The sequence below is a fragment of the Schistocerca gregaria genome, chromosome 5 (assembly GCF_023897955.1).
Source record: "Schistocerca gregaria isolate iqSchGreg1 chromosome 5, iqSchGreg1.2, whole genome shotgun sequence".
Classification (NCBI taxonomy): domain Eukaryota; kingdom Metazoa; phylum Arthropoda; class Insecta; order Orthoptera; family Acrididae; genus Schistocerca; species Schistocerca gregaria.
This window is the reverse complement of record NC_064924.1, coordinates 546785109-546810323: the sequence shown is the minus strand read 5'-3', so window position 1 is coordinate 546810323 and position 25215 is coordinate 546785109. Positions and strand designations below refer to the sequence as shown.

Sequence of the window (25215 nt, the reverse complement as noted above, 5' to 3'; positions counted from 1 at the left end):
TATGGTGAGGCGTTGGCGTCGGATGTTGTATTTCAGCATCCCTAGAGATGTCGGTCGATCACGATGCAATTGTGACTTCAGGTAACCCCAAAGCCAATAATCGCACGGACTGAGGTCTGGGGACCTGGTAGGCCAAGCATGACGAAAGTGGCGGCTGAGCACACGATCATCACCAAACAACGCGCACAAGAGATCTGGCGGTCATTCTGTGAACTTTGTTTTTTTTTTTCTTTTGTTCTAATAAAACCCCATGTCATTCCAAGCATGTGTGTCAATTTTTACCTCTGTATCTACATTATTCCGTGGTTTTTTAAGTTTTCATATTTATACTGACTTTTTGTGGCCAGCTATGGACCGCATACAACTTAAGACTTATGGTGTTTCTTTTTCTTCCGTTCTTCGGCGTACTTCTTCATTTTCTCGCCAACTGCTCCTCTCTGCTCATCTGTCCACAATTTCTTGGGTCGAGGTTTTGGCTCATCTTCTTCATAGTTTGCGTTTTCTACAAGTAGCCTAAAGTGATTCCTGTCACGTATTATTTCTTCTGTAACAACTATTTGGTTGGCATCTTTCTTTACTGCTTCTATCCATCCTATAGCTTTTTTCAGCCTACTAACGTTAATAAATATTTTCTTTGCAATCCGTGTTTCTTCCATTCTTTTTAAATGTCCATAAATTTTTAGCCGTCTCTTCCTCATTGTATCTGTGATATTTTCTGTATGTTTGTATAGGTCTTCATTTCTCCTCTTAATCCACCTATTTTCCTTGTTTTTCTCAGGACCTAGAATTTTTCTTAGTATTTTTCTCTCTCTTTTTTCAGATCTCTTAATTCATCTTTCTTATTCAATGTTAGGCACTGTGATCCATACATTGCTTGTGTCCTAATAACTGAATTATAATGTTTAATCTTCGATTGTATGGATATTGATTTCTTATTGTAGTAGTTTTGTGTTAATTTTATGCAAATTCTAACTTTTTTATTCTTTCTTTATCTGTTGCGTTATCCAGTCCATTGGCTTGGATCCACTCCCCCAGGTATTTGAATCTATCAACTCTTTTAATTTTTCCATACTTTGTTTTCATAAACTTTTCTGTATTATGTTTGTGTTCTATATACTCGGTTTTTTCATAGGATATTTTTAGCCCAGCCTTTTCAGCAATCTCGTGTAACAGATCAAGCATAACTGTTGCGTCTGTTTGATTTTCACTTATCAATGCCATATCATCCACAAAGGTTAACATTTCACTTCAAATTTGTGCTTTCCTTGGCCCATGCTTATACCCTTTGTGCCTGTGTTTTTAATGTGCTTTCCCGTGTTTTTACTATTTTATCTAAAACCAAGTTAAAGAGAATATATATATATATATATATATATATATATATATATATATATATATATATATATATATATATAGGGTGATTCACGAAGATATGCAAAATTTTAATACGTTATTCTACTAGTAAAGCCAAAGAAAAAAATTCTTTTAAACATAGGCTCGCAAATGTTTAGTTACGAAGTTACGGCTAATAAGTTTTTCCCTGAAATTCAGCAACTGCGCTAATACGAAGCCATCGCAAAACTGTACGAGGATACAGTAAAGCACGATTTCCATTTATTTTGTTGTTATTGATCTGGAGAATCTAATAAAACATGTCCCAGACGTTTATCAGCAGTAGTATTCCGGAACATCTACAGAAGCAAAGATTATTGTTGATGTGGTCTTCAGTCCAGAGACTGGTTTCATGCAGCTCTGCATGCTACTCTATCCTGTGCACGCTTCTTCATCTCCCAGTACCTACTGCAACCTACATCCTTCTAAATCTGCTTAGTGTATTCATCTCCTGGTCTCCCTTTACGATTTTTACCCTCCACGCTGCCCTCCAATATTAAATTGGTGATCCCTTGATGCCTCAGAACTTGTCCTATCAACCGATCCCTTCTTCTAGTCAAGTTGTGCCACAAACTTTTCTTCTCCCCAATTATATTCAATATCTCCTCATTAGTTGTGTGATCTACCCATCTAATCTTCAGCATCCTTTTGTAATACATATTTCGAAAGCTTCTAATCTCTTCTTATCCAAACTATTCGTATTATTATACAATCAAATTTGTTTACTTTCCATTATGAATGTAGAAACGTATATGACATTGTTGGCAACGGTTAGTGAGTAGTTTGTCTTTTCCTAACTTCGAAACGAGTTAGTTTTCTGTATTGTTCAGTGAAAGAACATAATAACAACAGTGTAGTAAAATGAAGGTCAACGGCCTAGCCGCACTGGTAACACCGGTTCCCGTCAGATCACCGAAATTAAACGCTGTCGGGCTGGGCTAGCACTTGCATGGGTGACCATCCGGTCTCCCAAGCGCTGTTGCGCAAGCGGGGTGCACTCCGCCCTAGTGAGGCAAACTGAGGAGCTACTTGATTGAGAAGTAGCTGCTCCGGTCTCGTAAACTGACAAACGCCCGGGAGAGCGTTGTGCTGACCACGTGCCCCTGCATGTCCGCATCCAGTGAAGCCTGTGGCCTGAGGATGACACGGTGGCCGGTCGGTACCGTTGGGCTTTCCAATGCCTGTTCGGACGGAGTAAATCAAGTGAAGCCACATAGTAACTGTCGTGGTTTGTAGATAATTTATGAAACAGGGATGCCTTTCAAATTTACGACAGAGGAATATACCGATATGGTGTTTATTTATGGCAAATGTGTAGGTAATGCTACGGCTGCAGTTAACGAATATCGCGTACGTTATCTAACTCGATCGATTCCTAATGCACGAACCATTAGCGAAATATTTCGAAAGTTACGGGAGTCAGGTTCTCTACCTAGCTTACATAATCAGTACGAGCGCGGGATACGTGAAGGCGATGATGAGGATATTATTGACGCTGTTCAACGTATACCGGATACCACCACACGTAGTATCTCTCAACGATTAGGCATTTCACAATCCAAGGTATGGCGTACGCTGAAGTACAATAATCTGTATCCGTACCATAAACAAAAAGTGCATCATTTACATCCGGGAGACCCTGCCCTTCGCTTGGAGTTGTGCAACTGGTTAAATACTAATCGGTGGTTACACAAATACATTTTATTTACTGATGAGGCACAGTTTACTCAAGGTGGTATAAACAATTTACGTAACGGACACGTATAGTTTGAGGCAAAGCGACATGCAACAGACCGGCCGGGGTGGCCGAGCGGTTCTAGATGCTACAGTTCGGAACTGCGCTGCTGCTACGGTCGCAGGTTCGAATCCTGCCTCGGGTATGGATGTGTGTGATGTCCTTAGGTTAGTTAGGTTTAAGTAGTCCTAAGTTCTAGGGGACTGATGACCTCAGAAGTTAAGTCCCATAGTGCTCAGAGGCAGAGCCACATGCAACAGTGCATCGCAAATTCCAGCAGCGATTTGGCATAAATGTGTGGTGTGGTATAATCAACTCACACTTTACTGGACCATTCTTTTTCCCAGGACGTCTAACTCGCGAGACATACTTACAATTCCTTCAAGAAGAAATGCACCGCTATGTCGAAGATGTTCCATTTGCTACGCGTGTTGTTGCTATGGTCTTCAGTCCTGAGACTGGTCTGATGCAGCTCTCTGATAATACAGTAATGCTGCATGCCCTCGGGAAAAATTACGTCTGTAGTTTCCCCTTGCTTTCAGCTGTTGGCAGTACCAGAACCGCAAGGCCATTTTGGGTAGTGTTACAATGCCAGATCAGTCAATCATCCAGACTGTTATCCCTGCAACTACTGAAAAGGCTGCTGCCCCTCTTTAGGAACCACACGTTTGTCTGGCCTCCCAACAGATACCCCTCCGTTGTGGTTGCACCTATGCTATGGCTATCTGTATCGTTGAGGCACGCAAGCCTCCCCACCAATGGCAAGGTGCATGGTTCTTGATGGGGGGGGGGGGGGAGATCTCTTTAATAATTTAAAGATCTAGTAGACAAATTATTAAAGAAGGTCGTCATCTACACTGATGATATAATAACAAGTCTGAGTCATAGACGAACATTTGGGGCCATTAGTGAAGTTCTGCATGTTTTCAGGCAAGTTGGAGTAACTGTTACTTTAGAGAACACAGAACAAGCCAGAAAAAGAGTCTTGTCTTTTACCCAACAGGACGCCATTATCATTTAATCATACAGTAAAGCTGCATGCCCTCGGGAAAAATTACGTCTGTAGTTTCCCCTTGCTTTCAGCTGTTCGCAGTACCAGAACCGCAAGGCCATTTTGGGTAGTGTTACAATGCCAGATCAGTCAATCATCCAGACTGTTATCCCTGCAACTACTGAAAAGGCTGCTGCCCCTCTTTAGGAACCACACGTTTGTCTGGCCTCCCAACAGATACCCCTCCGTTGTGGTTGCACCTATGCTATGGCTATCTGTATCGTTGAGGCACGCAAGCCTCCCCACCAATGGCAAGCTGCATGGTTCTTGATGGGGGGGGGGGGGGAGATCTCTTTAATAATTTAAAGATCTAGTAGACAAATTATTAAAGAAGGTCGTCATCTACACTGATGATATAATAACAAGTCTGAGTCATAGACGAACATTTGGGGCCATTAGTGAAGTTCTGCATGTTTTCAGGCAAGTTGGAGTAACTGTTACTTTAGAGAACACAGAACAAGCCAGAAAAAGAGTCTTGTCTTTTACCCAACAGGACGCCATTATCATTTAATCATACAGTAAAGCTGCATGCCCTCGGGAAAAATTACGTCTGTAGTTTCCCCTTGCTTTCAGCTGTTCGCAGTACCAGAACCGCAAGGCCATTTTGGGTAGTGTTACAATGCCAGATCAGTCAATCATCCAGACTGTTATCCCTGCAACTACTGAAAAGGCTGCTGCCCCTCTTTAGGAACCACACGTTTGTCTGGCCTCCCAACAGATACCCCTCCGTTGTGGTTGCACCTATGCTATGGCTATCTGTATCGTTGAGGCACGCAAGCCTCCCCACCAATGGCAAGCTGCATGGTTCTTGATGGGGGGGGGGGGGGAGATCTCTTTAATAATTTAAAGATCTAGTAGACAAATTATTAAAGAAGGTCGTCATCTACACTGATGATATAATAACAAGTCTGAGTCATAGACGAACATTTGGGGCCATTAGTGAAGTTCTGCATGTTTTCAGGCAAGTTGGAGTAACTGTTACTTTAGAGAACACAGAACAAGCCAGAAAAAGAGTCTTGTCTTTTACCCAACAGGACGCCATTATCATTTAATCATACAGTAAAGCTGCATGCCCTCGGGAAAAATTACGTCTGTAGTTTCCCCTTGCTTTCAGCTGTTCGCAGTACCAGAACCGCAAGGCCATTTTGGGTAGTGTTACAATGCCAGATCAGTCAATCATCCAGACTGTTATCCCTGCAACTACTGAAAAGGCTGCTGCCCCTCTTTAGGAACCACACGTTTGTCTGGCCTCCCAACAGATACCCCTCCGTTGTGGTTGCACCTATGCTATGGCTATCTGTATCGTTGAGGCACGCAAGCCTCCCCACCAATGGCAAGCTGCATGGTTCTTGATGGGGGGGGGGGGAGATCTCTTTAATAATTTAAAGATCTAGTAGACAAATTATTAAAGAAGGTCGTCATCTACACTGATGATATAATAACAAGTCTGAGTCATAGACGAACATTTGGGGCCATTAGTGAAGTTCTGCATGTTTTCAGGCAAGTTGGAGTAACTGTTACTTTAGAGAACACAGAACAAGCCAGAAAAAGAGTCTTGTCTTTTACCCAACAGGACGCCATTATCATTTAATCATACAGTAAAGCTGCATGCCCTCGGGAAAAATTACGTCTGTAGTTTCCCCTTGCTTTCAGCTGTTCGCAGTACCAGAACCGCAAGGCCATTTTGGGTAGTGTTACAATGCCAGATCAGTCAATCATCCAGACTGTTATCCCTGCAACTACTGAAAAGGCTGCTGCCCCTCTTTAGGAACCACACGTTTGTCTGGCCTCCCAACAGATACCCCTCCGTTGTGGTTGCACCTATGCTATGGCTATCTGTATCGTTGAGGCACGCAAGCCTCCCCACCAATGGCAAGCTGCATGGTTCTTGATGGGGGGGGGGGGGGGGGAGATCTCTTTAATAATTTAAAGATCTAGTAGACAAATTATTAAAGAAGGTCGTCATCTACACTGATGATATAATAACAAGTCTGAGTCATAGACGAACATTTGGGGCCATTAGTGAAGTTCTGCATGTTTTCAGGCAAGTTGGAGTAACTGTTACTTTAGAGAACACAGAACAAGCCAGAAAAAGAGTCTTGTCTTTTACCCAACAGGACGCCATTATCATTTAATCATACAGTAAAGCTGCATGCCCTCGCGAAAAATTACGTCTGTAGTTTCCCCTTGCTTTCAGCTGTTGGCAGTACCAGAACCGCAAGGCCATTTTGGGTAGTGTTACAATGCCAGATCAGTCAATCATCCAGACTGTTATCCCTGCAACTACTGAAAAGGCTGCTGCCCCTCTTTAGGAACCACACGTTTGTCTGGCCTCCCAACAGATACCCCTCCGTTGTGGTTGCACCTATGCTATGGCTATCTGTATCGTTGAGGCACGCAAGCCTCCCCACCAATGGCAAGGTGCATTTTTCTTGATGGGGGGGGGGGGGGGAAGATCTCTTTAATAATTTAAAGATCTAGTAGACAAATTATTAAAGAAGGTCGTCATCTACACTGATGATATAATAACAAGTCTGAGTCATAGACGAACATTTGGGGCCATTAGTGAAGTTCTGCATGTTTTCAGGCAAGTTGGAGTAACTGTTACTTTAGAGAACACAGAACAAGCCAGAAAAAGAGTCTTGTCTTTTACCCAACAGGACGCCATTATCATTTAATCATACAGTAAAGCTGCATGCCCTCGGGAAAAATTACGTCTGTAGTTTCCCCTTGCTTTCAGCTGTTCGCAGTACCAGAACCGCAAGGCCATTTTGGGTAGTGTTACAATGCCAGATCAGTCAATCATCCAGACTGTTATCCCTGCAACTACTGAAAAGGCTGCTGCCCCTCTTTAGGAACCACACGTTTGTCTGGCCTCCCAACAGATACCCCTCCGTTGTGGTTGCACCTATGCTATGGCTATCTGTATCGTTGAGGCACGCAAGCCTCCCCACCAATGGCAAGCTGCATGGTTCTTGATGGGGGGGGGGGGAGATCTCTTTAATAATTTAAAGATCTAGTAGACAAATTATTAAAGAAGGTCGTCATCTACACTGATGATATAATAACAAGTCTGAGTCATAGACGAACATTTGGGGCCATTAGTGAAGTTCTGCATGTTTTCAGGCAAGTTGGAGTAACTGTTACTTTAGAGAACACAGAACAAGCCAGAAAAAGAGTCTTGTCTTTTACCCAACAGGACGCCATTATCATTTAATCATACAGTAAAGCTGCATGCCCTCGGGAAAAATTACGTCTGTAGTTTCCCCTTGCTTTCAGCTGTTCGCAGTACCAGAACCGCAAGGCCATTTTGGGTAGTGTTACAATGCCAGATCAGTCAATCATCCAGACTGTTATCCCTGCAACTACTGAAAAGGCTGCTGCCCCTCTTTAGGAACCACACGTTTGTCTGGCCTCCCAACAGATACCCCTCCGTTGTGGTTGCACCTATGCTATGGCTATCTGTATCGTTGAGGCACGCAAGCCTCCCCACCAATGGCAAGCTGCATGGTTCTTGATGGGGGGGGGGGGGGGAGATCTCTTTAATAATTTAAAGATCTAGTAGACAAATTATTAAAGAAGGTCGTCATCTACACTGATGATATAATAACAAGTCTGAGTCATAGACGAACATTTGGGGCCATTAGTGAAGTTCTGCATGTTTTCAGGCAAGTTGGAGTAACTGTTACTTTAGAGAACACAGAACAAGCCAGAAAAAGAGTCTTGTCTTTTACCCAACAGGACGCCATTATCATTTAATCATACAGTAAAGCTGCATGCCCTCGGGAAAAATTACGTCTGTAGTTTCCCCTTGCTTTCAGCTGTTCGCAGTACCAGAACCGCAAGGCCATTTTGGGTAGTGTTACAATGCCAGATCAGTCAATCATCCAGACTGTTATCCCTGCAACTACTGAAAAGGCTGCTGCCCCTCTTTAGGAACCACACGTTTGTCTGGCCTCCCAACAGATACCCCTCCGTTGTGGTTGCACCTATGCTATGGCTATCTGTATCGTTGAGGCACGCAAGCCTCCCCACCAATGGCAAGGTGCATGGTTCTTGATGGGGGGGGGGGGGGAGATCTCTTTAATAATTTAAAGATCTAGTAGACAAATTATTAAAGAAGGTCGTCATCTACACTGATGATATAATAACAAGTCTGAGTCATAGACGAACATTTGGGGCCATTAGTGAAGTTCTGCATGTTTTCAGGCAAGTTGGAGTAACTGTTACTTTAGAGAACACAGAACAAGCCAGAAAAAGAGTCTTGTCTTTTACCCAACAGGACGCCATTATCATTTAATCATACAGTAAAGCTGCATGCCCTCGCGAAAAATTACGTCTGTAGTTTCCCCTTGCTTTCAGCTGTTGGCAGTACCAGAACCGCAAGGCCATTTTGGGTAGTGTTACAATGCCAGATCAGTCAATCATCCAGACTGTTATCCCTGCAACTACTGAAAAGGCTGCTGCCCCTCTTTAGGAACCACACGTTTGTCTGGCCTCCCAACAGATACCCCTCCGTTGTGGTTGCACCTATGCTATGGCTATCTGTATCGTTGAGGCACGCAAGCCTCCCCACCAATGGCAAGCTGCATGGTTCTTGATGGGGGGGGGGGGGGGGGGAGATCTCTTTAATAATTTAAAGATCTAGTAGACAAATTATTAAAGAAGGTCGTCATCTACACTGATGATATAATAACAAGTCTGAGTCATAGACGAACATTTGGGGCCATTAGTGAAGTTCTGCATGTTTTCAGGCAAGTTGGAGTAACTGTTACTTTAGAGAACACAGAACAAGCCAGAAAAAGAGTCTTGTCTTTTACCCAACAGGACGCCATTATCATTTAATCATACAGTAAAGCTGCATGCCCTCGGGAAAAATTACGTCTGTAGTTTCCCCTTGCTTTCAGCTGTTCGCAGTACCAGAACCGCAAGGCCATTTTGGGTAGTGTTACAATGCCAGATCAGTCAATCATCCAGACTGTTATCCCTGCAACTACTGAAAAGGCTGCTGCCCCTCTTTAGGAACCACACGTTTGTCTGGCCTCCCAACAGATACCCCTCCGTTGTGGTTGCACCTATGCTATGGCTATCTGTATCGTTGAGGCACGCAAGCCTCCCCACCAATGGCAAGCTGCATGGTTCTTGATGGGGGGGGGGGGGGAGATCTCTTTAATAATTTAAAGATCTAGTAGACAAATTATTAAAGAAGGTCGTCATCTACACTGATGATATAATAACAAGTCTGAGTCATAGACGAACATTTGGGGCCATTAGTGAAGTTCTGCATGTTTTCAGGCAAGTTGGAGTAACTGTTACTTTAGAGAACACAGAACAAGCCAGAAAAAGAGTCTAGTCTTTTACCCAACAGGACGCCATTATCATTTAATCATACAGTAAAGCTGCATGCCCTCGGGAAAAATTACGTCTGTAGTTTCCCCTTGCTTTCAGCTGTTCGCAGTACCAGAACCGCAAGGCCATTTTGGGTAGTGTTACAATGCCAGATCAGTCAATCATCCAGACTGTTGCCCCTGCAACTACTGAAAAGGCTGCTGCCCCTCTTCAGGAACCACACGTTTGTCTGGCTTCTCAACAGATACCCCTCCGTTGTGGTTGCACCTACGGTACGGCTATCTGTATCGTTGAGGCACGCAAGCCTCCCCACCAACGGTAAGGTCCATGGTTCATAAAGGGGGGGGGGGGGGGGTGCTACGCGATTGCAAATGTATTTTCAACATGACGGCGCGCCTCCACATTTTACCAACGGCGTTACTACACATTTAAATGAACATTTTCCTCAGTAATGGGTTGGTCGTGGTGCTTCATGGATGAAAGACATGGTTTATGAGGACAAAGTCAATACAATTGAGGCATTACTTGCTCGCATTATGACTGCAATAGACGAATTTAAGAACTATGCTGTGAAACTCAAACTTCCAACAATATCGGTTCATACACGTGCAGCTAAATGCACTGAACTCGGTGGAGACGTTTTTGAACATTTATGGTGAACATATTGTGAAACTGTATGTACATAGTACAACTTCCTTAACACGGAGGTTTGTTACACGAATTCATGTGTTCTATGGTAGTAATAAAAGTGGATTATCTGACACATTCATACAGTTTCAGTTAACGTTATTACCATCATTTTTCCAAAATTAAATTCTCTACAACTTCCGTTGAAAACTTTATGCAACTGTCTGGAATTTAAAAAACTGTTTGGGCCAAGTAGTTAACAAATTAAAATTTTTACGAAATTACGTCTTTGCTTCTCTGGAAGTTCTGGAAAACTACTGCAGATACACGACTGGGACATGTTTTATTAGACTCATCAGATCAATAAAAACAAAATAAATGGATACCTTTCTTTACTTTACGTCGTACAGTTTTACGATGGCTTCATATTAGCGAAGTTGCTAAATTTCAGGCAAAATATTTTATTAGTCGTAACTCCGTAACTAAACATTGGCGAACTTATGTTTGTATGAACTTTTTTTTAGTTTTACATGTAGAATAACACATTAAAATATTTGCATATCTTCGTGAATCGGCCAATAGCACGGCCACCATTCATGCATATGTGGCTACACTAAGATCGTCCAATCACTGTCCAAATCTTACAACAAATTCGATATGTCTCATGAGTATATTTTCAGGTTTCGGTCTGTAATGTGGCACCCATTAATGCTCGTGATGAGGGATTTACTAGCGTGTCAAAAGATCCGAAATTGCGACCTGCAGCGTTGGAGCCATTCATATTTGTGTCAAGGCATTTGGCTACTAGATCACCGATTACGAACTGCCCGAAAAAAAGGAAGACTGATGTGTTAGAAGGCTTATGTAATATTGAGTATGTAGCGTGTAAGACAAAAATTGCAATAGGTGGAATATATTGCTTTGATATCAGATTATGCATGTCAGAAAATAAAAAGCATCTTATCAGTTTGATCGCCGGTTTCAAGAAAACTGCGTAGACCCTAATGAGAGAAATAAACCCTGTTGAAATTTTCCTATAAACTCGATTAGGTTACCGTATTTTAAAAGAAGTTACAACCCGAGTAGACGTGCAGGTGGCAGCTTGGTTTGAACAATTTTAGGCTCAGCTCGGTTTATGAAACGGGCTATATTGGGTTGAGATAGTAACTCGAGTGAATGCGTTGCACGGCTGGCAGTGCTCAGCTACGATTTGTTTCGCGCTATTGTGGCCGGCAGGAAAATAGGACTTCAAGCTCTTCTCGCTGTATTACAGCACTGCCAGTTTTTTTATAGTGATAATTTCAAATGTTCTTAAAAATTTAAAAAAAATATTGGACAACTCTATTTTTAGTCTAGAATGTGATTGAGTACTTTCCAAAAGAAAATTCTCACGAACTGCTAGGGGGGAAAATGGAAACTAACGTTACAAGAAATTTTGGAGGAAAATAAATTTTTACTTCAACCTTTGGAAGTAACAGAATCACTAATGCAATTCGACTGAAAAAATATATGAACATCCTCAAAGTTTACAGATGAATATGCTGCGTCTTTTATTTCGGAAACATAAAAGTATTCTGAGATAAAAAATTAAATATTATGAGGTGTGAAGCTGAGCCGACTGCGTAGCGAAAAATGTAATCGCTGATGAATTTTCGTTCTGTAGGACTGAGAAGAAACTTCCCGCGAGGAAGTTGTCAAGAAAATCACAAAATTATCGTGGGCAACATTTCAGACATCATTATTATATCGTGTCATGTACAGAGGCAAACTATTTCCGCGATATTCCGTGCGCAGCAGCGCACGAACCGTTGTAGACCGTCGCCAAGAGCTTTGTTCGGACGGTTTGCTCTAATTTGACCGAGAATATTTCCTACTTCCCGAAAATATTTCACTGGCTGCTAATATTAAAAAATAAACACATCCTTCGCCATTGCATCCATCGTGCAAAACGCCAATATACGGTACGCAAAAGTAATTGTAGTTATTTTGAAGGCAATATTTTCACTGAAGTCGAGCAAAATATTTGTTTGAAAGGTTTTGTGAAGCCCAAGTTTTACCTAAATTTGCTGTAAGCCTTATTATTCTCAGCACGCAATACATGCTTGGTACACAAAAACCTCGTTCTTACTACTGTAAAGTCCCTGTCTTGTGTTACTAATTTCGTCCGTCATTACAGTTTCTGAATAAAAATCCAAGTGGGAGGAGAAGACATTGCATTGAAGTGACTGGCCAGAATAATCAGTTTTACCACGGACATTATCATGTAGTTCTCTAGCCATCAGATACTATCCTCTGTCATACTAAAGTAATAAAATTCTACGTTCTAGCTTTCTGTAAAAGTCGTCAAATATCATAGATTTCTATGCTCTTCTCAGAGAATCAGATGAGGTGCTGGGACTGTTCTGATGTTACTGCACTGTTTGTATGTACAGTCGCTACAGAAGCACCACAACGTTTTGTCATTTTATGAACTGCATTACACTTACTACGAAACAGCCAATAAATCCTTCTATGGAAAAAGGTGTTAAATTTCGAATGTACAAATAAACCAAGTGCAGTAAGATTATATCCGAATGTAAAGGCATTTGATACAGGATTTTAGGAAAAACTGTTGTTAATTAATGCAGAATTGGCAATCTTATTTTAATTGACAGTTACTATCGAGTAAACTAATCGCCACCACTTGTGATAAATTTATCAGACGTCTACTGTAAGGGAAAAACATTCGCAGTATGTCCTCTATAACTGAAATGAACAGAGAAACATTTAAATCAAGTTAGCTTTTTTCATAGGCGGCACCTACCTAAACTGAAGGATCTTCTGGCTCCGTGTCTTCAGATTCACTGTCGCTTGTTTCAGCAATGTGCATCATCACAGATTCCACTAGGGTGTCTCTTAAACCCTGGTTCAAGAAATCAGTTTCTTGCAAATGCTTCTGCGTGTTTTACGCACCTCTACCATTCCTGCTGAGTAACATTGTCAAGAGTTTCGTGTGTTAGCTTTTTGACATCAGCAAACCTGAAAGTAGTGTTTCTTTTTGCTACTTCTCGCTTTACTTTGGCCCATATAAATTCAATGGGATTATACTGGCAGTGATACGGTGGTAGACATACCACTTGGTGTCCCATTTCGTTTGCCTGTTGATCTAATTCGTATGTCTTTTTGGCACCTACGATTTCTTCCTTACATTCTTTCTCTTAACCATAATATGTGCCTTGCGCCTATTTGAACGTGGCAGCTTTCCTATCTGAATGGAGTTCTAGCTGCCGTTATCCAACACGATAATTGACCCTTCTTCCAGCGAAGACAATAGTCGAATAAACCAATTCTTAAAAACTTCTCCATTCATTTCTGAATGGTAATCGGATTGGCAAGAACTTTCCGACCACGAAAAATAAGTTTGGCCTCTGGTATGAAGCCTGTAGTTAATGAACAGCATGGGCGATGATTAATCGGCCACATCTACCAGTAGGCATTTTCAAACCGCCGTTTCCTTTGGAGTCGTGCCATATATACTTATTGGTGTGGTTCTGTGAAACTCAAGTTTCACGCAAGTACACTACAGATCTGGTGCCTTCAGCAGGCAAAAAGTGCGCCGTACACAAAAACTTCGCTCTTGCTGCTGCAATGTCTCTGAGTTCCATTAAGAATTTTCGTCCGTCATTACACTTCTAGGATGTAGGTTGCGGAAGATAGTGGGAGATAAAGAGGCTTGTACAGGGTAGAGTAGAATGGAGAGCTGCATCAAACCAGTCTCAGGACTGAAGACCACAACAACAATAACATTACACTTCTTGAATCAGAAACTAAGGGAGTGGAGAAGACGAAGAACGGAGGTCTCTGAGCCCGAGTAATCAATTTTTTTACGGAGGTCAGCCTATATTTTTTTAGCTGTTACATACTCTAGTCTGTCGTAATATCCAAGTATAGTTCTACGCACGACCTCTTTGTTAAAATCTTCATAGTCGGTTGATTTCTATTCACTTTCTCATCCCTTTCTTGGAGAATCGAAACACTCATTCAGTTCTGGAGATTCTGCCAATGACACAGATTTTCTAATACGGCCTACAGTTGACTTGGAGACACCACATGCTTTAGCAGCAAGTTTATGAATTTGCGCAAAAATTAAGTTATACCTCGCTTCTTCATTATCGGCCAGACCAGTAAAAAACCTGAGTACATTCGATATGATAATTTTCGATTGTTTATGAATGTCTTTCCACCCTTTACGCACACTGACTGGAGGAGTACTACAAGAAGGACGTTGCTTCTGCAGTGTTGTTCACCACCGAACACACGTCAGAGCACCTTTCTAAAGACAGTAAGACACTGAGATGAGACGTGAACACCCAATATAGTACGGTAACACTGAGCTTTGAGCTGCTCTGACCTACCGCACCGCTAATGGGTCCTACATGGCAAAAAAGCCGAGAGACGGGCGAATCACAGCCCGCAGCCCCTGCTGGAGGCAAGCAGCGGCCGTGACCTTGAGGAGTCTACTTTCGTGCTGGCCACTCTAGTTGTGAAACACTCAGAATTTACTGTATTCTCGTCAAAGTGAGTTCCCGAGTCTTTCTTCGAAATTAAAAAAAAGGGTATTGCAGCCCACAGGACGATATGCATTTACGCTCGTGATGCTTCATTTGGTTTTGTGAAGACCCTCCAATGATTTTTAAAATCTATACACTAAGTTTCGGATGGCTCACAAGTCGATTGCCAAAATTTCGAAACAGAAGACCCAAAATTGTGGTTGTAGCGAGTTATGTAGTCATGCTCATGAACAGCCATTTGACTACATACAGTCGACCAAAGGCTGTCAAAATTTATACTCCTAATTGACTCAGTATTACGGAATGTAGTGCGCTATGAAGTCATAATCTTAAACAGTAGTTTGGTTATCTTATGATCGCCTGACAGCACTCAGAATATTTACAGCATGTTTCAAGTTTTTCACAAATCAATCTTCAAAATTTTAAGCCGAAAGACAAAAAATTGCGGTCTGTGTAATATTCTTTACGCTCGTGACTATGCAGCTATGTAATTACCAATCGGGAAGCCACGAAATTCAGGCTGGTTAACTGAACTACGTGGTAATCAGTCCTGACACGAAACTGAGAGTGACATTGAAAGTTATCTTAGTTTTTTCGTCCCAACTCGATTTCGTTTGGTTTGAGCTCCTTTTACTCATACTTTCAACTGGGTTGTATCAATTTGGTGTAAAATCTATTTGACCCATCACTAGCAGCGTTTGTACCCATTTACACGTTCCTAGCGGGTAGCCTTCTTTGGGCGTATGAAGAACAGATGTCCTTTTTTTCTAGTAAAATAAAAAGCGGACTATGTGGGGAGTAAGGCTCCACAGTTCCCAGTTTTTCTAATATTATGGTCAATGAGGGGTAGATTTTCCCACGATTTCAAATTGAAGTCATAGGTTGGGTTGGTACCTGTAACCTATCCAGATTCCAGCTTTGTCTAATTATTAGTTACAGAGAAATTTACGGTTCAGCTAATACAAAAAACTGTGCAGTGCGGGTGTTTGACCCACTTAGATAACTGCATAATAACAATACTTGAAATAACCCTTTGTAACATTGTTGTATTGTAGCTAAGTTACCCACACAATATTGAACTGAAATGTTCTGTAAATTTGAACATAATGCTTAAAATACTTGTACAAAAATAATACTCCCTTCTCCATGAAAAGAGAATTAGTAGGGTAACCTGAAATAGTTTAATTATTGAGGCTAGTCTATCTAGGTACCTAGTAAATAGTGTACTTTGTTAGATTCTCTGATTCTTTCTTGAAGTCCCAGGCTCCTGTTTTTCTTCTTCGGATACATCTTCACCAAATAATAAGTCCATATCTATATCTGATCTATGGTCATCATATGAGGAGCCTGAATCTGGGTTGAGAATAGTCAACTGGCTGTTGGATCTGTTTTCTTTCATTTTTTGGCATTGATGTAACAAAATACAATATTGCAGTGCCTTCAGAAGCACGATTGATTGATCCTTCGGACAAGCATGCATGTCAGAAGAAACAAGCACAGCGGTGACTACAGCTGCTATGAAATACATGACATGTATTCGTATTTGTGAATATGGACGGCTCTCAGCTGTATAATGGAAAGATGACAATGGAAATTTGTACCGGATCAGGACTCAAACCTGGGTCCTGCTTATTGTGAGCAGTCACCTTACCATATTGTTTTTATAATATCATTTTGTTCGTTGTATTTATTCGGGGCGGACGTCCTATGACACCCGTTGAATTTCATCGTAGGTCCATTTACTCAGTTTTTTATTATTTATTACAGAGGGCGACTAACACTCTGACCGAACATGCTGAGCTACCGTGCTGGCTATCTGAGCATGACTCACTGTCAGACCCACTTGTTCTGCCATCTGCCTCCTTAAATTCGTTTTGTTACTTTTAACTAATTATCATTAACATATTTGAATATAAGCTGTATTTTCAAATAAGAGAAAGGTTGGCCCTCAATTTTAAAGTAAATAACACCAGATCTAATTTTGTGCTTAGTTTTATGTATATAATTGTTTTTCTAATTTATGTTGATTATTCCTAGTTAGTATAGTTTGTTATAGGGTGAAATCAGTGACTGTTTCGTAACTTAGATTCTATTGTTAACATACAAACAAGTATAAATTCTGTAATAATTGTGAACATTTGTAAGACTAAGTAATAGTAATATTAAAGTATCTATTCAGCTCTATTCAGAAACATGTTAGTAAAACCAGCCCTTCATTAATTCCAGAGTAATTAACGGTTTTGTCAAAAGTATTGTTTGCGTAACTATATTTGTTAATTTCATGATTTAAACAAATAATTCGGCCTAACTTTTGTAGTAGAAGAAACTGTTAAAGAGTCTCAATTTTTTCGATGTAGTCAGTTAATTGAGTGACTTAAGTTTTAATTGTAATTTCTGATAATTTAACTTTAAACAATGTGCAGTTTCGGCACCTATTATTGTTATGATGTATAAGGGACCGAATTTTGGTCACGAGACAGTTCCCCCCCCCCCCCCCCCCCCCCAAACCATCACTTCAAAACTGTCTGCCACCATCAAGACGCCGCTACGAGGAAGAGGCGGCCAGGATAATGGCCTTTCGATTTCACTCACTCCAACTATTCCTCCTCCTATCCTTTATTCTATAACTTAGTATAATAGCATTCCTGGCTAGTCAATAGGCCGTTCCTTTTCCGCCATCTTCTACTGTTCCTTTCTCTGTCCTGTCTTCTTTAAAAAAAAAAAAAAAACCAGCACAACAGTCAAAAGCAACAACAACAAATCACGACATCACATCTCCCAACGTCACGCCAGAAGGAGAAGCACATTACAAGTGCTAGAACTTCGATAACAGCTGAGGGTTAAAACCTCCACCATGTGCGCGGCGGTCACGAGACAGTCAGTCCACGGCAAAGTTTCAAACGAGTAACCTGAGCTGGTTAGAACAACAATAATGCTTTAATTTAGCTGTGGGATAGTGTGTTAAACAATTAGGCCATGTGTAAAAACAGTGTCAGTGTCTGCTCCAAGAACTGTGGACTTTGTGGTTAGGTTTCACTGCTCGTAGATGTTCAAACAAGAAACTATTACCGTATAGCAATATGTGTGGTTAGGTTTCACTGCTCGTAGATGTTCAAACAACAAACTATTACCGTATAGCAATATGTGGAGTTTCGCCTGCTAACTATTAATGAGACTTATCGAAGGTTACATAATAGAGCACTGGCAATATAACTGTGAATTATTAGTGAGTTGTGAAAGTGAAGTTAAAGTACTGAAAAACATAACTGTGCGTATGTCGGCTACATCATTTAACGTAGTCAGTGTCGGAATCCACACAACCCATCTTTCAGTCAGTACGTCGACACCGAGGACAACAAACGAAGAAATAAAACCAGGAGGAACCGCCACAAACGTATGGAAACAGCCAATGGCAAAGCGACTGTTCGCGATAAGCGGGAAATCTGGGTTCGAGCCTCGGTGTGGCACAAATTTTCATTGTTGTCATTCCATTATAGAGTTAGCTGATGGTTGTCCATATTTGCAACTGTGAATACATTTCACGTAAATCTAGCTTACTACATCGTTTTGTTTCTGTAGCACGTCCTTTTCTTTCTTTGGCACGTCTTTCCTTCTCAGTAGCAAAATTTTCTTTTCCCAGGCATTCTTCCTCCATTTTTTATTGGGTGTCGACGTTAGAAGAACAGATTTCAATGCCTTGCCAAAATGTTTTCCCAGTGTGTGTTGAATGTCCTCATGTGGGGTTACCTTTGAAGAGCTATCGTCACATTGTTGGAGCTGCAGGGATTTTAGCAAAAATACCAACGAGATTTGTCTCATTTCTCCCTTTTCTGGCAAATGTGCCGTTGTTGATTTTGAGGACCAACTGGAACAATTATTTCCACGCGAAAGTGAAGCTTAAATTTAGTAACGTCAACAAGTAAGTCATTAATTCTTTTCAAAACTTAGGCTATACAATATTCAAGTAAAACATCAGAAAAGTTATATGTAAGTAGTAAAAAACAGACACATAACTTTCTCACCTCTGAAGCGGCCCACTGGAATGAACTTTCAAGAAGAGTAATTTACAACAAGACAAACCTCCCACCTGGTAGTCAAGCCCTAAATCGAAGGCAGTTAATTCAAAACCTTTGTGTGTGTTTTTACTCCAGCGAAGCTTTACCCGCAGTTACCATAATCCTAAATCTGATGACACAAGTTTATTCCTTACACTTTTGTCTTAAATAAATCATTTTTGTGCCCACTTCGGCCGCTTCCTGTAACCGCTGCAACAGGTGGAAGAACCTCTTCTAGCTGAAACACTGCTCATGGGGGGAATTCCTGAAGTACTTCTATTGGACCTGTAAGAAAATAATTTTGTATAAGTCAATTTCAATATAATTTGTGTCGTCATACATAGGATAATTGAAAAATATTACATTCTAATAAATTATCTTCCTGATTCACGCCAGATGAAAACCCGGCGAGAATCACTGTTCAGACTATACTGGGACTCGTCCGTGAACATTACCTGGGACCACTGTTCCAATGGGGTACTGTGTTCTTGGCACCAGGCTTTACGGCCTCTCCTGTGACCAGAGGTCAGTGGAATGCATCTTGCAGGTCTCTGGGCGAATAAACAATGTTCAGTCGTCTTTAGACTGTGTGTCTGGAGACAACTGTTCCAGTGGCTGCGATAAGGTCCCAAGGGAGGTTACCTGCAGTACTCCATGGTCTTCTGCGGGCACTGATGGTGAGATATTGGTCTTCTTGTGGTGTTGTACACTGTGGACGTCCTGTGCTGTAGCGCCTGGACACGTTACCTGTCTGCTGGAATCGTTGCCATAAGCTTGAGATCACACTTTGTGGCACACGGAGGGCGTGTGCTGTGACCTGCTGTGTTTGACGAGCCTCCAGTCGCCGTAGTATTCTACCCCTCATAACCTCATCAATATGTGTTCTTTGGGCCACACAGTCACCATTAGCACGTCTGAAAACGTCTGCACACTCACTCACTTTACTGTACTCTGACATGCACCCACACACCTCTGCGTATGTGTACTGCTGCCAGCGCCACTGTGAGACCACCACAGGTCAAATGCACCGCACCCCAAGGTGATTTAAACCCCCAAACCGCCCACCAGAGCGTTGTTTCGCCATGCATCAGCATTATCCCTAATTTATGAGCGTGAGTGTAGAATAGAGTATATGTCTCAGAGAACGTATTAAGCCGAAAAAATCAATGTTTTGAAATTTTCAAGGTGGACTGCCCCTTAAAGTGGCTAATAGAGCGCACGCTGAAGAGATTGGAAAAAAGTCGTGTATGGTTAAATGAACCACAAAGCGCTCATCAGTACTACAAAGACAGAGTGCAGAATATCATGGCGTTGAGTTCTAAAAGGAAATCAACAGTTCTTGCTTTTTCCATGGCCACTGCAGCATATACTGTAGCAGTGAACAAGACAAAATAAGGAAACGGTCATTATGAGTGAAAAAAATGGATGAGCTGAAGAGATAAGAGGGGAAGTCGGACATTTCTTCGAAAACAACTTCTTTTAGAACACAAATACTCATTCCGAAATTAACTGAGGACCGATGAGGATAACTGGAGGTTTCTACTGGGCTATGTACAACAAAAATTAACGAAGCAGGACACTCTGATGAGAAAAACCAATTACTTCTTTTGAAGAAGGGAGAAAGGAAGATTAGGTTTAAACGTCCTGTCGACATAGAGGTCATTAGTAATGGAGCACATGCTCGGATTTTTTCAGTGATGGGGAAGGAAATCGGCTGTGCCCTTTCAAAGGAACCACCCTGGCATTTACCTTTCGTGATTTTTTGTGAAATTAAGGAAAACCTAAATGTGGATGTCGGATGCAGGCTCTCGGATATGAGTGCAGTGTGTTAATCACTGTGCCACCTTGCTCGATACACTGTTTCTGAGATGGTATCTGCTGCTCTAAGCCGCCTGTGAATCAAAGGCTGTCAAAAAACTATCCTTTTGGTGCTTAAATATGCTCACTGCCATAACAGTTTCCCTTTGAGGTCTCAATGATGTGTCTTCGCCAGTGGCATGGTACTGTGAATGCAGAGTTTTTATTTTTAATTTCCTTCACTGTTGTCTGCTGAGTACCCTCTTTTTAACAGCTTTTACCATACAGCATATTTCATTTAATGTTGTATCACATTGATTCCTGTTGTGATAGTCTTTACTCATGTTGTCAAAAATACATAGCTTCAACTCATATTGTTCAGTTGCAACACTCAAGTGTTCTTTGCACCAAGTTTTCATATTATACCTTCTTTATTTTCAAAATTGATTAGTCAGAGCATTGCATTGAGGTGCACAGCTGCAGACATCTTCACTGCTTGAAGGCACACACGTGAGTGAACACTTTGGCTTCTATTACCAGCATTCACATAACATCATATGCACTTCCCTGCACAGGTATAGATTTGCCCCCAGTTCCATGCAACATGCACCAGCAAGGTGTGGGTAGTCTGCCTAACTCCGCAGACTGTTGCACTAAAAGGCATGCCTAAATACACACTTACAAGTACATCCTGGTCAAACAGGAAGCGAGCACCTGCACTAAATGACTGTGTATCAGACAACTATTAATTTATTCCATATATTCATAAATAAATACATACTTTTGTAATACATACCACCACATGAATATTACTGTGTAAAGTATAGCTCAACTGACACAATAATATATGTAGAAATCAGGCCTGTACATTAGGGTTGCCAAAAATCTGACATGTTCAGTGTTTTAGCGATGAAGTGCAGAATGCACAACTACGGCCCTTTCCAAGCAAATGATGTACATGCAAGGGATAAGCATAAGGTGGAATAAGGAGATACATACACCATAAGGACGTGTTAACCACTGCTGGTCTTAGGTCTGTGTCCTATAATTTTCTTCAGTAGCAGAAATAACCTAGCACACAATGTGGATACCAGCACGCTGTTCATCTAGTGGGATTTGTTAACCTGCCTAAAAACCCCATCCAGACTGGCCAGCACACCAATCCTCCTCGTTAATCCACCAGGTGAATTTGATAAGGAGCCAGTCACATTCCCACAGCGGCTGTTTGTGCAGGTTGTGAAGTATAAACAAAATTACCAAAGATGTTCATCCCAGAAGAATAAGTAATTATTTATTTTGTTTAATATACTTTTGTTTACTTTGCTATGTGATTCTGTTTGGAAGAAGAAAGATTTCTTTTCTTCTTAAAAGCAGCTTTTGCCTGGTGGATTTGGTTTGCATCCTCCCTTGACCTTATGTCTGATGTAATTTTATGCCCTAGGTTTTGACATTCTCTAGTTCCTCATTGTTAAATGAGCATTGGACAACAGTGTTTTGTCTGCTCACCACTACAGCATATTCGGTTAACCATGTAGTGTTATCAGAAACTCTCGGTAGTCTATTTTCTTACCATTAATTTTAATTCCTCCTATTGCTGTTTCGGTTACTGTGGACGTCAGCACCAACACAAATATAGGAGGAGGGAAGTTGTGATGGCCAGTAGCAGGAATCCAAGATCATATGTACAAAACACTTACTAATTAGAAGGACACTTTATTTCTAGAATGAAAGTAGGTATAACTTCTCTTTATGAAGTGGCTACTTGTGCCTTCTACTTGCAAGTACTTTAGTCTCTATTACCAATCACAGAATACAGGCTAAGTAAAGTCTTTCTAATACCCTGTACTGTTGCTCTCAAAGTCTGAGACCAAACTGGGCTGACCACTGATGGTTGGCTTCTTAAATTAGTGTTGACAGCGGGCACTGAGCTCTGTCTTCCTGGAGGTGTGGTGTTGCCCATTCTTTCCATTGGCATGGTCAGCAACTTCTTGATGTCGTTTCATGGCACTGTACTGTTTGGTAAGCAGTTGATGCTTTAGGACTGCACACCTATAGCTCCTAATTTCTCACTAGCTTCAACTATTTCCCTCTGAGTGTATCCATTGAACAAGACAGGAGACAGTGAACAGTGCTGTCGTACATCCCACTTAATAGTTGATGTTCTCCACAGCTTATACAGCCAGTTTTTCTCTATACAGTCTCTGCATTACTCTTCTGTCATCATACTTTATACCAGTCTCTCACAGCATCTTACAAAGTTCTCACCACTCAACCCTGTTAAACACTTTTTCTAAGTCAATGAAGGGAATATATTTGTCTTGACCCTTCTTTAGTCTTTCCTCAAGAATTAATAATAAGCTGAGTATTGCTTCTCGTGTTTACACCTCTTCTAAAGTCAAACTGGTCATCCTTGATCAATGCATCTATCTTGCCTTCTGTTTGCCTCAGAAAGCATAATTTAATACAATTCTCAAGTCTCTAATTCTTTTCCCATTTAAAAATTTTGCCTAGACAATTAACAAGTGCAGCTTCAGATAGTCAAGATTTTAGGTAAAATAAGTTTGTGCAATGTTTCAAATTGTTCACAACACATATTAAAATAACTGAATAAATGGTCTTCACATGGCCACAATTCTTTTTAAAGATGGTGAAATTCACAACATTTGTCTAGTTTACTATTAATATGATGTAACCACTTTTTTCACTTCCTCTAAGACAGTGCAAATAAAAGCAAAAGTTCGTAGTTATCAGAACTACATGCTATTCAGTTTTACTGCACTGTAGATGAGACCCACAATGAGTGCCATTCTGCAGTACATTTGTCTACCATGGTCGACTGCGGTGGGCAGCCCCTTCTCTGAACAAGCCTTTAGCTGTTGACTATTTAACACTTTTCTGATTGTCATATGAAAACTGTATAGGAGCAGAAATGGTGAGCAAACAAATAAATACTGTAAACAAAAGCTTTACTTAACTGTTAGTTTCCTCCAAGACTCGTTACAATAATGCAGCAAGAAAAAGAGCCCAGCTAATACAATAGCAACATGGACGAGGCTCTCTCAACTACATACAAAAGATGGTGTTGAAACTGTGCCTAGGAAGTGTCTGCATAGCATCATGCAGTGAAGAGGCTCCAAGTGTCCAAGTGTGAGTTGGCTATCTGACTGCTGCTGGTTGTCGTACAAAGTGGTGGCACATGGAGCTCGTAGTCCAGTGCCGCTGGAGGCATGTCACAGCAGGCATGCACTATTGGGCCCACCGGATCCCGAATGACTGCTATTGGTGTCTGGTGAAAACTTGCAACTCCATTGCCCACTATGAGATGCCTGTGGGATGATATCAGTAAGTGATACCACAGTAATGACAGAAGTAGTGCTGGTCCCCCATCAGTTTTTCTACAGACTTCAATTTAGTTATGTAACTGACTTCACCCAGTTGAATCACAAGTGTGAAGTCTTCAAGTAAGATTCAATTAGCAGTTCTTGATACATTTGTATACAACTCTTTTCAGACATTTTTATGTTTTTATGCTTCTGATGGCTTTCAAATGAAGAGAACAAAAACATGCTTAAAATCTGCTGCTGTATTTTGGTTGCACTGGAATGGAGCACCCAGTTTCGTAATAGTAATTCAGTATACAAACTACTTGGTATATAGTAAGAAACAAGTGGAATTTGTTTTCGGTTTCTCAATATGGAAAGATGTGTTATTTGCAGGTAAGTTTAAACTAATAGCAATATAATTATATTTTGTGTGGAGAGAAGGAAAAGATCACTCTAATGACAGGCTAACATTCTGTTAGGCTTAGCGATTTTGCCAACTGGTGGTAGTGGTGGTGGTGTTTATAGTATATATGGGGCACTCAATTTCAATTTCATAAGCACAACCAGAGTGGCACCTGTTTGATCGGTATCTCTGGGAATTTGACACGTAGGAGCACAATCTTTGTAAGTTGTTTGCTGGCCTACTTAATGTCAACTGACCACTAAAAATTAATCTGAGTAAGCTCATATAAAATAATGATGTCTACAACTTTTACAGTATTAAAAGAAAGATATTTTTCTATTAACTTTTATGATGCAGGCTCCTTTATGGTTCCTAGATCCACTATGGAAATGCCGCCCTAGTGATAACAGAAAGTTAAACATCCAAATGTCTATGTAGCAGCTGTGAGTGAGAAACAGCAAGGTCAAATGGATGGGACCTCCACACTGTGTGGGCATTTCCTCCAGAGCATAATGTTTTTCACTATCGTCTTTAATTCTTTCCTGTTGTCACCTGGGACTTTTTCTCATTTCTTTTTCTCTTTCATGTTTTGTTTTTAGATATCGCTCATGCTTGCTAAATCATATCATGGTTTAAAAATGAAATTAGCTTACATGTGTTGTATGTTCTGTATAGTAATATATCCTTTTCATAATTACATCTAGCACTCAAGTATGTCCAATGATCCACACATTTGTTTTTTGTCCCTCAAATAGTTTCCAGCATTATGTGTCAGTAAGCAGAAAGATTTTATAATACCTTTCCACTGAGCATCCTGTACACAGATCTCCTTCGAAATGTCATGTATTATTTCCTCCTTCTTTTTTCTGCCTTCCTTATAAAAAGTTCCAGCTTTCCAGCCGTCTTCCCAGTGGTTGTCATTCAACATGTTGC

At 41.0% G+C, this 25215-nt stretch overlaps 1 protein-coding gene across 4 annotated transcripts in view; it reads left to right on the top strand.

Annotated features, from left to right (window-relative positions):
- Positions 1-25215, top strand: part of LOC126272389 (uncharacterized) — a 363563-nt gene that overhangs the window by 266418 nt on the left and 71930 nt on the right. The window lies entirely within an intron of this gene.